This window comes from Ipomoea nil, unplaced genomic scaffold, assembly GCF_001879475.1.
Source record: "Ipomoea nil cultivar Tokyo-kokei standard unplaced genomic scaffold, Asagao_1.1 scaffold3314, whole genome shotgun sequence".
Lineage (NCBI taxonomy): Eukaryota > Viridiplantae > Streptophyta > Magnoliopsida > Solanales > Convolvulaceae > Ipomoea > Ipomoea nil.
Window position 1 is genome coordinate 5,837,274 of NW_017619742.1, and position 13,927 is coordinate 5,851,200.

The 13,927-nt window shown below is 39.5% G+C and overlaps 1 long non-coding RNA gene across 1 annotated transcript in view; it reads right to left on the reverse strand.

Moving 5' to 3' along the window:
• LOC109169542 overlaps positions 1-13,927 on the reverse strand; it is a 71,509-nt gene that overhangs the window by 42,714 nt on the left and 14,868 nt on the right. The gene's annotated exons all lie outside the window — the stretch shown is intronic.

Genomic DNA, 13,927 nt, shown 5'->3' on the forward strand with positions numbered 1-13,927 from the left:
CTGTCCGATCATGTAATGTCCAAAAGCTTCTTTGATATTGTTACCCGGAAGAACTCCGTTTTCCCACCATAAGACACATTCTTCGAAGCTTCTTTCTTCTCCAAGATTCATGCCCATATTTCCAGTGAAATCTCTTAGTTCATACCACATCTCGGTTCTTTTCCTTTTGCCTTCTTCTTCTTTATTCTTTTCCGAGATCCATTGGGCTTGATCGGCTGCAGACCATTTCTTGATCATGCTTGGTAAATTTTCTTTGGTCCATATTGTTGTCTGAGTGGCGGTACCCTTAGAGCATTCGAACCAGCCACGCTGTTCAGCAACCTTGATGTACTCGTACCAAGACTAGGATTCGCGAACTGAGCAAAACCAATCTGAGATGGTCCTTGTGAGGATTGTCCGCGGCTTCGGCCTCTACCTTGAGTAGACACTACTGGCTGTTGTTGACTTCCAAGAATAAATTCTTGTTGTTGCAAAGCCAAGTGACTGAGAATTTCTTCCCCCCTTTTGGCGTTATCAACCAAAAATGCAAGGGTCTTAAAATCTCGGTTTTGGTTTGCCTTCACAGTTTCAACACTGTTGTGTGTTTCAATGGAAACGGTTTGCACGTTGTCAAGCTTGTTTGTTGTAACTGCGAGTTCAGCTTCAAGTTTGTTGATTCGACTTTCTTGGTCTTGAATTGCTTTGATCCGTCTCAAGTGACGTTCGTTGTTAATCTTTTCAGCTGCTTCTCGTTCCTTCTTCATGAGCTGAAGCACTTCAAGTAAGCCTTTTGTCAATTCTCCTTTCAAAATTCTTTCTGCTTTGTCAATCTGGGTCTTCAAAATATTTTGATGCTCCATTAACTCCTTCAGATTGACTCGTACATTTGTGTGTTGTTGATCTAGCTTTTGGTTTTGTTCAACCAATTTTTCTCCAATTGTTTGACAAACAACATCACTGGATTCGGCTACTTTGGCAAATAAGGATGAAAATATGTCATCTTCTTGTTCATCTATCTGCACAAAATTTTGAGGGGATCCGAATGGACTTTTATTTGGATCTGTGAGAATAACTGTGTCAATAAGTTGCATCCCTTCTTCTTCAGGTGATTCAGCTTCTTGATTGAGATCACCAATTTCTTCTTCTAAGACCTCTGTTCTCGTGTAGTTCTCTGTAAATAAATCTTCATTTATTTACCAATGAAGATCACCAATTTCTTGATTGAGATCACCAATTTCTTCTTCTAAGACCTCTGTTCTCGTGTAGTTCTCTGTAAATAAATCTTCATTTTCTAGAACAGGGTCCATGGTAGGCATGGTAGACTCGGTATGGTGTACCGGCAATACACTAGATAAATCCTCTGTGATTGGTTGTCTATTCTCAGTAGCAACTTCTACTGCAACTTCCACTGGTATATCTCTTCTTCTTTCTTCTGACACTTGTTCTTCTTATTTCTTCTTGTACTGACATTTCTCCTCTTAATCTTTTCTTCTTTTTATCCCTTTTGTAGCCATAATAATTTTTTTTTTAATTTCTTTTTATTCCTCTTTTTTTTTTTATTATTCATATAATTTTTTATGTATCTTTTTGGCTACGAAACTTGTTCTTTTTATATACCGTAGGGATTTTCATTTTGTACGAGAGAAAGGCAGAGAGAAAATAGAGATAGACAAGACCAGTAGCAAAAACATCCATAAAATTTTATTTATCTCCTTCTTACAGAGAAGGAGAGAGAGAGAGAGAGAGAGAGAGAGAGAGAGAGATAGCATAACATTTCTTCAACAGGCAGAAAAACCCGTACTCATGCAGTCTTCTGAGTCATAGCCTACTGGTGGTGAAGGAGCATATCTCGGTCCTGAGTCACCACTTGACTCACTTTCCTCGAACATCGACCCGTTTGAGCTTGAAGATGAATAGGTTTGATTAAAAAACCTAGTAAAGTCCACTCGAGGACGGATGAACGGGTTGAGTGGCATCTGCTGAGGAGGCGGTGGAGGAGCAGGGATTTCTTGTGGCAGAGGTGCAAGAACTGGCAGACTTGGTGGAAACTTCGGGAGAGGCTCTGGTGGAGGAGGAGGTTGATAGAGCCCATCAAAACCAAAACCGGGAGGAGGTAGAACCGGTCCAAAAGTCAGTTGTTTTAAATATTGGAGATATTCTGAATTGCTCATATTCAGAATTTCAGCGTATATGTCAGGTTGAACAACCGGAGAGAACTTCATGAATGGAGGCTCAGACCCTTCCACTCGGTCTTGTTCTGCCAATGGTTTCTTGGCACCATCATCTTCTTCATAGATAAAGCCCGGTTCACACGGTGGTGATTCTGCAACTGCTTGAATTTGTGGCGACTCCTTCTCTTGCTCCCTTTCATCAGATATTAACACCAGAGGGTTGCTTGGTGTTTCTCCTGCCATTTTTCGTCCGTCCGTGCGTGTTGCCCTTCGGGGTTGTTTGAGAACTTTCTCCCAGGTTCTCTGACTTTGCTTCCTTATCTCGTTTTCTTGAGACTCGCTGGACACCATCTTGCACCTGCAAAAATTCAAACAACAAAATCTTCCACAACAGGTATGTCTCGGGGCTGTCTCCCAATATATAGGGCGGTCAGGAGTGTAGTCGGTTCACTTGCCGATGGAGAGTTAATTCTTCTTGCCGTCGTTTAGAGTTTACGGATGTGATGGATAGCGGCAAGACTTCTCATTGGCTAAGATGGCGGTGGATCGGAAGAGATATGATAGGCAACGGTTTAGAGGGGAGAGTTTAATGAGGGGTTAGGTTTTAATTGCTCTGTGGGAGACGATTGATATTATTAAGTTGAGAGAAGGTATGGGGTGCCGATTTGAGAGAGAGAGAATATCAGTTTGGAAAGATTTGATCTAGGAGAGGATTATGGGGGGGGGGGGGGGGTTTAGGTTGGGTGGAGGTTTAGAAAGGGTAGGAGTTTATGGGTGGAGGTTTGATGCCCAATTAAACTCTAAATTTCCTCCTTTATCTCCTGATTTCCTTCTCAAATTCGTGTACCACAAACATAAACACACTCAAACATCTCGTTAGTAGCAAAAATTACTCCACAAATAATTAATCACACATACCAATTTCATTAAATTCATATACACGGCATTCCTAATACATATAATTTGGAAATTAACACAATTAACACACATATTCCTAATTTATAATTAGAAACAACTTTATATAAAATTTTACATCCTAAAAATGGATTTTAGAAACGAAAAATATTAACTTAAAGCATTTTGACACATTATATCATATATATGCACGAAACACATATAAAACACGGTAAATCACATTAGGCACATATATAATTAAATAAACATGGTAAATCATTTTTAGAGAAAATTGTTCATGCAAACAAGTTAGTTAATTTACAGAAACATGAACACATACTCAAAAACTGATTAACACATTAAAACATGCAATTTTATACAAATTATCAAATAAATCACGAATTGCACATTTTATCAAATTAATTTGCATGGCATATGATCTCACGTTAAATAACACATGCAAAAACACAAATAAATTTCTAACACATATTGCAATTTTATCACATAAATATTTCGAATAAAAACATGCATAGAAACACATAAAACAATTTATCCACGTAAAACAATTAATTTTGAGCACAAGTATCAATTTAAATAGAGAGTTTAAGTTCAGTGATACTTAGCTCATTTCGATCATTCCCAACTCGTGCCTTAAGGTAGAAAATCTCGTTTCGCATAAAAGCTTCGTGAGAATATCAGCAACTTGGTTTTCCGTAAGGATATATTCAATCTTCAGATTTTTCTTTTCAACGTGATCCCTTATAAAATGGTGTCGAATGTCGATGTGTTTGGTTCTTGAGTGAAGCACCGGATTGTGAGTGATAGCGATTGCACTAGTATTATCACAATAAATACTAATGTCATCACAATTTACTCCATAATCCTTCAATTGTTGCTTCATCCACAAAATTTGCGCACAACAACTCCCTGCAGCAATATATTCGGCCTCGGCGGTACTAGTTGCGATGGAATTTTGCTTTTTGCTGAACCAAGAAACAAGCCTTCCCCCCAAGAACTGACATGTCCCGGAAGTGCTTTTTCTGTCTATTTTGCAACCTGCAAAATCCGCATCTGAAAAACCTGTTAGAGTAAAATCTGTACCTTTTGGATACCATAATCCAACATTGATTGTGCCTTTCAGATATCGTATGATCTTCTTTGTTGCGGTGAGGTGGCTTTCTTTTGGATTTGCTTGGAATCTTGCACACACTCCCACAGCATAAGAAATGTCCGGCCTGCTTGCAGTAAGATATTGAAGTGAACCAATCATTCCTCTATATTTTGTTTGATCGACATCCTTTCCATCTTCATCTTTGTCTAGCCTTATTGATGTGCTCATTGGAATTTTGATTGATGATTTTCCATCAAGGTCAAACTTCTTTATCAAGTCGCGGGTGTACTTTGCTTGATTGATGAATACTCCTTCTTTCAGTTGTTTGACTTGTAAGCCCAAGAAGTAATTCAATTCACCCATCATGCTCATTTCAAATTTATTCTGCATAAGCTTCGAAAATTTCTCACACAAAGAATTGTTAGTGCTTCCAAAAATAATATCATCAACATATATTTGTACTAATAAAATATGATCACCATCTTGAATTCTAAATAGAGTTTTGTCAACAAGGCCTTTGGTGAATCCACAGCTTATCAAGAACATTGACAAAGTATCATACTAAGCTCGAGGTGCTTGTTTCAACCCATACAATGCCTTTTTAAGTTTGTAGACTTTATCACCTTCGCCTGTTACCTCAAAACCTGGGGGTTGTTTGACATAAACTTCTTCTTCAAGTAGACCATTCAAGAATGCGCTTTTCACGTCCATTTGATAAACGGTGAAATCTTTGTGTGCGGCGTAGGCTAGGAAAATTCTGATTGCTTCAAGTCGAGCCACCGGTGCAAAAGTTTCATCAAAATCAATTCCTTCTTCTTGAGAGTATCCTTTTGCAACGAGCCTTTCTTTATTCCTAACAATCACGCCTTCTTCGTTTGTTTTGTTCCGGAAGACCCATTTGGTTCCTACAACATTGTGGTTCGGCAGTCTTGGAACAAGTTCCCAAACATCATTTCTTTTGAATTGATCGAGCTCCTCTTGCATAGCATTTATCCAATCCGGATCATTGAGAGCTTCGTCAATTTCTTTTGGTTCAATCTGAGATAGATAACACGTGAACAATGCTTCCATGGTAGATGATCTTGTTTTCACGCCTTCATGGATATTCCCAATAATTAATTCTGGAGGGTGATTTTTGAGCCATCTTAAATCTGGTTGAAATGGGTGGATCCATTTGTTGTGAATTTGCAGTGTTGGTTCGAATTTCATCAATTAAATTGTCTTGAAATTGATTACCAACATCACATGCAATTTGATCATTAATTGGATCACCAACTTGTACTGCATCTCCATTCCCTCGTGAGGCATCACTCCCAAAATTATTATTTAAAGAATTTCCAACTTCTTCTGGGTGAGGGATGGGATTTGCTAGAGAATTAATTTCCAACTCATCCATTCCCTGCAAAACATCATCTTCAGACGTATCATTAGTATCCCAAAAATCAATATGACACTTGTTACCATTTTGTGCAATTTCTTCGTCCAGAGCGCCATTTTTTATTTGTGATTTTTCATCAAATACCACGTGTATGGATTCTTCAACCACCATTGATCTTTTATTCAGAACTCTGTACGCCTTGCTGGTAGCTGAATATCCTAGAAAAATTCCTTCATCTGCACGCTCATCAAAAGCTTTTAGATGCAATTTATCATTAATATGAATAAAGCATTTGCATCCAAAAATATGAAAATAACCAATATTTGGTTTTCTCCCTTTATATAGCTCATATGGCGTCTTCTTGTGCTGCTTATGGATCATGCTTCGATTTTGCGTGTAACAAGCAGTGTTGATAGCTTCCGCCCAATAGCGTTTCGGGAGACCGGTAGCACTAATCATCACTCGTGCGGCTTCTTTGAGCGTCCGGTTTCTTCTTTCGGCAACACCGTTTTGTTGCGGTGTTCTTGTGGCAGATAATTGATGAGAAATTCCATGTGAATTGCAAAAAGCTTGTATAACTCCATTCACGAACTCGGTTCCGCGATCCGTTCGTATTTTTGATATTTGCAATTCTTTCTCATTTTGTAGTTACTTCAATAGCTTCGGTAGAACTTGCTCAACTTCATTTTTCTTCTTGAGAAACACGGTCCAAGTGTACCTGGAAAAATCATCAACAACAACGAGAGTATATTTCTTACCACTTACACTTATTGGATCACCCGGTCCAAATAAGTCCATATGTAGTAAGCTTAGCGGTCTTGACGTTGACTCGTGTGTCTTTGATTTGAATGATGATTTGATTTGCTTTCCGCGTTGGCATGCATTACACACTTGGTCGTTCAAGATTCTTCTTTGCAAGCTGATTGATAGTCTTGAAGTTTAAGTGGTTGAGCTTTCTGTGCCATTCCCAATTAGCTTCATTTGAATTTCTGGCCATTAAGCACACTGAATCTTTGCTAGTGCTCCAATCAACAACATACATATTCTTTCGCCGTTTTCCAGATAAAATAATCTCATTTGTGAGCTCATTTTTGATTAGGCAATTATCTTTAGAAAATTCTACAAGATAACCTTTATCACAAAATTGACTAGTGCTCAACAAATTAAATTTTAATCCTTCAACGAAAGAAACATCTTCAATCTTCAAACCATTTTTCTTGATCGTGCCAACTCCTTTTGTAATTCCATAATTTTGATTTCCTCCGAATATAACTTTTGGTCCATCGATTTCTTTGAAATTAACTAGATATGATTTATTTCTAGTCATGTGGCGTGAGCAACCACTATCGATGTACCAAACATCCTGCAAAAAGATTAATTAATTTTAGGTACCCATACTTGCTTGGGTCCTTTGCTGTTAGTGATTTTTGGTAACCAAACCCACCTTGATCTTATTGAATTAAGATGAGGCGATTTGTAACCATTGGAGACACGATAATCATAACTCACATTAGAAAATATTTTTGGCGCCGGGTTTTGAAAATTATTTTTATATTTTGGCACCTGGGAAGAGAATGGTTGCTTTGGTCTATAAAAAATATTACATCTATTGCACAACCAATCTTTTTGAGTGGGATAAAATCTCCCAACTTTATTTCTAGAAAAGCTTCTCTCTTTTCTTTGAAATCTTTTTGCACTTGACTCTTTGGCATATCTTTGCTTGTAGAATTTTTGTTGCTTTGCCGTAGTATAAACTTGTTTCGGCCTTTCAACACTCAACTTTGCATTTGATTGATAGCCAAGTCCTTGTCTCATTGTGCTATTCTGAGTTTTAACAAATTTTACCACTTGAACTTTATTATTTAAAGTAGTAGTAGAATTAGTCAGATTTTGAGGGGTTTGAGAACATGTGGAGTCATAACCAATTCCGGTTCTATCTCCTGATGGCTTTTGCATGCTCACCATTTTATCTATAATTTTAGACGAATTAGTGAACGTAGCAATAGTAGCTCTAAGATTATGTTCTCTAACCTCTCTTGCTTTACACTCTTCTTGAAGATGAATATTTTCATTCTTCAATTTACTCACTTCAAGTAAAGCATCTTGCAATTTTTTATTCATTTCTTCTTTTTCAAGAATTGGAATATTATTGTGCTCCTTGAGTTGAGGATGAGTGAGCATAATCTCTTGACAATCTCGCATTAGATTATCAATAGATTCACGAGAAAAAGAGGAATTAACAGAATTGAAGGAATTAGAACTTACCTCTTCTTCCTCTGCGTCAAGAGCCATAAGACAATCTTCACTTGTACTCAACTCAATTGACTTGCATATTAGCGCCGTATCATCATCCGAATATGAACTTTCATCGCTTGATGATGAATCCTCCGAATCATCATTTTCGTTTGGTTCGTTGCCAACGAGAGCTTTTCTTTTGTCGCGCTTGAACCTTTTACTTTCGGATTTGTTCGGCGTAGATTCAACATTTTTTCCTTGATACTTGCTAACGATCGGATACGGAAAATTTATTTTAAAATGTCCGGGTTTGCGGCAATTGTAGCACAAATCCTTATTTTCTTCGACTTTTTCTTCTTGTGTTATGCGAGAGATGAATTTTCCACGAGCAGAATTTTTGTTGTCTCCTTTTCGCATAAACCTTCTAAACTTTTTGACAAAAAGAGCAAATTATTCGTCAGTCATAAAATCAACATTATTTTCTACTGACCTGGAGGTTGACGGTTGTTCGGCCATTAGAGCAGCATTTCGAGCTTCATGAACATCATCATCTTTGGCTTTCATTTCGAACTCATATGCTTTTAGATCACTAAATAATTTGTCTGTTGACAACATTCTTAGATATTGGTGATCGCGCATAGCCGTAACCTTCATATCCCATGCAGATGGTAAGCCTCGTAGAATTTTGAGATTAATTTCTTTTTGGCTAATATTTTTGCCAAGATTACTAATCTCTCCAAGAACTTTGATCATTCGAGCTTCCATGTCTGCAACACTTTCATTTGAGAGCATTTTGAAATCTTCATACTTCTTCATGGCGATTGTGAGCTTATTATCCTTTTCTTGTTCATCTCCTTCGCCAATCTTGATGAGAGTTTCCCATATTTCTTTGGCAGTGGCACACTTTCGGATCTTCGGAAATATTGTATCATCAACGGCTTTGAATAGAATATCGTTGGCAATATTGTCAAGATTATTCCGCGTTCTATCGTCCGATGTCCATTCCGGTTTTGGCTTTTGTACGTACTGTGGAGCATCCGGGGATATAACAAACGCCGTATTGATTTTTAATATTTCTATAGGGCCAGTGGAAATAACTTCCCACATTTCATCGTGTAAAGCCGATAAGTGTACCTGCATACGAACTTTCCAATCATCAAATTTATCAAGAGAGAATAATAGATTTTGAGCTAAATCTTTCTTCATCATCATCACGAGAGATATGAAAGATTAATCCAATTCACACACTTTGTAGAATGGATCTGTCTAGCAGTCAAAAATAGTTGACCCACTTTAGGGACAATTTTGACTCGGGTAAACACCTGCTCTGATACCAATTGTTGGTCCCAAAAGAGGTAGGGTGAAAGTCTAGAGGGGCGGGGGGGTGAATAGACTTTCAAACTTTTTCGCACAACACAACAATTGCTAAGACAGAGATAAACCAAAACTCTTAACTAGATTGTTAGAGTATGGTGCACAGCGGAAATAATTAAACATAAAGTGTGTGTGAGATTGTGTGAGCAGTATATCTTCGTGAGAGCAAATATATAAAGAGCAGTATGTAAAGAAAGCAGTAAAGAACACAAGACAATTATAGTGGTTCGCGAGGTGGTGTAATCCTCCTACTCCACTTGCTCTTTTCTCCAAGAGCCAATTCACTATATCTACCACTCCTTGGTTCCAAGATACAATGAATTTCCGTGATCTAGTTCTTTGATCACAAAGCCCGCACTAATCACGCCCAGTGACACCACACTGCTGCTTCGGGTTTCACGTCGCCGCGCTACTATCCCAGGATTTCACAACTCCGCGTTACTTTCCCCTCGTCTTCCACACTCCGGTAGAAACGTATCCGTGATCTGGTGCTTTGATCACCAAGCCCACACCAATCACGCCCAGTGCCTCCGACACTGCTGCTTCGGATCTCACAGCTCCGTGTGACAATCCAGGATTTCACAGCTCCGTGCTACTTTCCTCCCTTCTCTTGTTTTGCTCCAAAACAAGTGTTGTCTTGCTTCCAACTTTTGAGACTCTGTAGATGATCTTCAATGATGCGCAGATCTCTTTGATGAAGATAAACACTCTGGAAAGATTTCTCTTGATAGATCTGAGTGTTTTCTCTCTTTGAATGAATCAAGTAAAGCACTTGATTTCTATGCTCTGTTTTGCTCTGTTTAAGAACTCTCAGAATATTTTTCTCTTGAAGCTCTCTGAGTTCTTTTCTCACACTTGAAGATTTTAGCTCTTAGAATTTTAGCTCTCTGCTCTTTTAAGCTTAATTGCTCTATTCGATCCTTTGATGGATTCGAATTTTCTGTTCGTGAGTTCGTTGTATGCTCTTCTTCTCTTGTTTTCTTCAAGTCTTCATATCTTCATCATTTTATAGCTGGTAATGAGAATCTGTCCGTTGGAAAGAGACGCTCTCATTTTTGAAATCTTGTATCTTTTGTCAGAGATCTTATCTTATCTTCTGCAAAAATGTCAGAAAGAGATAAGCTAGCCGTTGATGGAGTTTCATCTCCATGTAAATGAGCTCCCAAACTTCATCTGATACTCCTCTGGTTTTACGTTGAGTGGAAAATATCTGGGTCTCAGTTTTGGTGTAGAATGGCTTCTCTGATTAGCTCTGAAGTGGTCCTTGTATCTTTGGGATTTAAAAATTATTCTTCAATTTAATCCCATACTAGTTAAAACTAATATTTTTCCTTGTGAGAATATTTTCACTGTAAGTTCATCTTCATCTTCTTCATTCTCACGTCTGGGTGTTCTCAGACTTTAAACTGGCTTTGAACTTCCACCCAATTTGAATTTCTCCATTGTAATTGACACCCAATTTCGATTGGCTTGTAATTGGCACCCAATTTGAATTTCTCCATTGTAATTGGCTCCCAATTGACTTATTTGAATTTCTCCATTGTAATTGGCTCCCAATTGACTTTGACTTGCAATTGGCTCCCAACTGCTCCTGGTGCTTTCAATTGCTTCCCAATTTGAATTGTTGACTTTGACTTTGAAATTGGCTCCCAGACTTCTCCTGGTATTTGAATTTCATCTCAATTCAATTTGATCTCCATGTCTTCTTTGAATCGGTCCCCAACTTTGAAATTGCATCCCATACTACAACCTCAATTGGCTCCCAATTTCAATTCTACATTGGCTCCCATATTGAATTGATTTCCATGTGAAACTTGCTCCCAATTTCAATTGATTTTGATTTCTCTGAAACTGGCTCCCAATTTCAATTGCTTCGAACTAGCTCCCAATTCCAATTTCTATGAAATCGGCTCCCAATTCCTTTGAATTGGCTCCCAAGTGCAATTGCATCTCAATTGCCACCCAAAATTTGATCTCCATGTCTTCTTTGAATCGGTCCCCAACTTTGAAATTGCATCCCATACTACAACCTCAATTGGTTGGCTCCCATATTGAATTGAATTGCATCCCATACTACAACCTCAATTGGTTGGCTCCCATATTGAATTGATTTCCATGTGAAACTTGCTCCCAATTGATTTTGATTTCTCTTATTGAATTGAATTGCATCCCATACTACAACCTCAATTGGTTGGCTCCCATATTGAATTGATTTCCATGTGAAACTTGCTCCCAATTGATTTTGATTTCTCTGGAACTGGCTTCCAATTTCAATTGCTTCGAACTAGCTCCCAATTCCTGCTTCCCAATTTTCACTTGTAATTGGTGCCCAAAGCTTAAACTAGCGCCCAACTCTATCAGATTAATTTAATTTGACTTCTCAAATTTTACCTTGTAAAATTGTTAATGGTGAGTTTTGAACTTGAGCCATTTTGGATAATATATCAAGCATCATCCACTTCGTCCATACAGCTTTTGATTAAATCTCTAATCACATTTGATGTACTTCTTTCTTTCCATAGATGCTTGATCTCCAAGTCAATTTCATGCATTCTTCCAATATTAATTTTCTTCACGAAAATTCTTCTGGGATATCTTCTTTGAGTAGTAGCGACGTGAATATTGTATCATTCATCTTCTTCTTCAATTTGTCATTTTCTCCAGACAAATTCTTGATTTTCGGCTTTATATCTTCTTCTTCTATTTTCATCCATCTTCCTCTGTTTTTCTCTTTTCATAATTAAATAATTTCCCGATCACGGTCTAAGACTCTACTAGACCTATAAATAAAATTGGGGGATCTACAAATACAAATTTGGCATATCAAAACCATTACACTTTATTCCTAACAGTCATAATGGCCACGGTTCTGCCCCAAGTGCTAACTCCACAGCAGAGTGGGTTTGTTGCTGGCCGGTCTATCACCGATAGTGTTCTTTTGGCGTCGGAGATGTGCCATGGATTGAGCTAGCAGAGCCGGGACATAGTGCTTAAGCTGGATATGGCTAAGGCATATGACCGGGTTTCCTGGTTTTTCTTGACCTCGGTGATGCGCCGTTTGGGGTTTAGCGAGGTATGAATTGATATGGTTTTCCGGGCTATGTCAAATGTCTGGTACTTAGTGATAGTGAATGGCATCAAAGAAGGGTTTTTTACATCTATGAGGGGGCTCAGACAGGGGGACCCTTTGTCCCCAACTTTGTTTGTTATTGCAGCTGAAGTCCTGTCTGTCTATCTGACCCATGTTTATGAGGACACCACTGTACCCCAGTTCACTCAGCCGCCGAGGGCACCACATATTCATCATTTGGCGTATGCAGATGATGTCATTATCTTTAGCACGGCCATACTAGGGGTAATTAAAAAGGTTATTGCAGCACTTAAGGAGTACGAGGAGATCTTGGGGTAGTTAGTGAGCTTTAAGAAGAGTGCATTTTATATGCACCCTCGTACTCATGTCCGGGTAGTTGACAGAGTTCGCAGGGCATCGGGGTGTGTGCATAAGGAGTTTCCATTTATTTACCTCGGGTGCCCGGTGTACTTTGGCCGCAAGAAATGCATTTACTTTGCGCCTGTTATTGATAAAGTTAAGGCAAATTGTTTGAGTTGGCAGCGGCAAGTCCTTTCCAAAGGAGGGAAGGCCATTTTGATTTCATCATTACTACATGCTATCCCACTTCACTTATTCTCGGCTTGTGCTCCGCCCAAGCAGGTGGTTCGGGACTTTGAATGATGTTTTGCTAGTTTTTTCTGGAAGCCATCAGGGGGTGCCCGGTACCACTGGAGTTCTTGGAAAACTCTCTCCCTCCCTACAAAGGAGGGGGGAGTTGGTTTCTTGGATTTGGAGCTGATGATTAGAGCAGCCAGTGCAAAGTTATGGTGAAACTTTCGCACAGAGCATACCCTTTGGTCGGATTTTATGAGGGTCAAGTATTGCAATCGGGTTCACCCGGTTGCTAAGCTGGTTCGGACTACTGATTCACACACCTAGAAGCGGATGTTGGCAGTTCGTGATGAGGTCAAGAGTGTACTGACTTCGCGATTGTTCCAAGGTCGGGTTAATTTCTTGTGGGACAATTGGTCAGGTTTGGGCCCGCTTGGCAGACTTTTTCCTTCTTGGGGGGTGTCCTATTCCCAGGAATTGCTTCTAGACTATGTGCATGATAGAGCACTTGACTTGACTGATCATGAGGAGTTGGCTTATGCAGGAGTTACTGCGGACTTGTCCCGGTTGGGGCAAGGACCGCGAGATGTCCCGCTGTAGATTGCAGCACCCGACGGTATGTTTTCTTACTCTACAGCTAAGGCCTAACTTAGGTCTGCTTTGCCCATTGCACCGGACCCTCTCCTAGCTAAGTGTTGGCCTGAGCACCTGCCCTTTAAGGTGTCCTTCTTGGCTTGGAGGGTGTTCCGAGGGCGGCTTCCCACGGATGACACTTTGGCTCGTTTCGGTCATGTGATCGTTTCGAGATGTTGTTGTTGTCCAGCCCCGATTCCTGAGACTATTGCACATATTTTTTTATTCTGGGAAAACAGCAACAGCTGTCTGGAGCTATGTTTTGGCGTCCCTAGGCCTACAGTCACAACACCGGAGTCTTAGGACGTTGGTTGCGGGCTGGGGCTGAGGTGGGACGCGTAACCCTTTGTTTTCTTTTGCTGTGAGCAGGTTACCATACTTGGTGATGTGGGAGCTATGGAAACACCGTAATGGGTGTTTGTATGGGCGGGATACCCCCAGTGTTGGGCGAGTGATGCACGGGGTCGCCAAAGGGGTTGCGGAGTGTC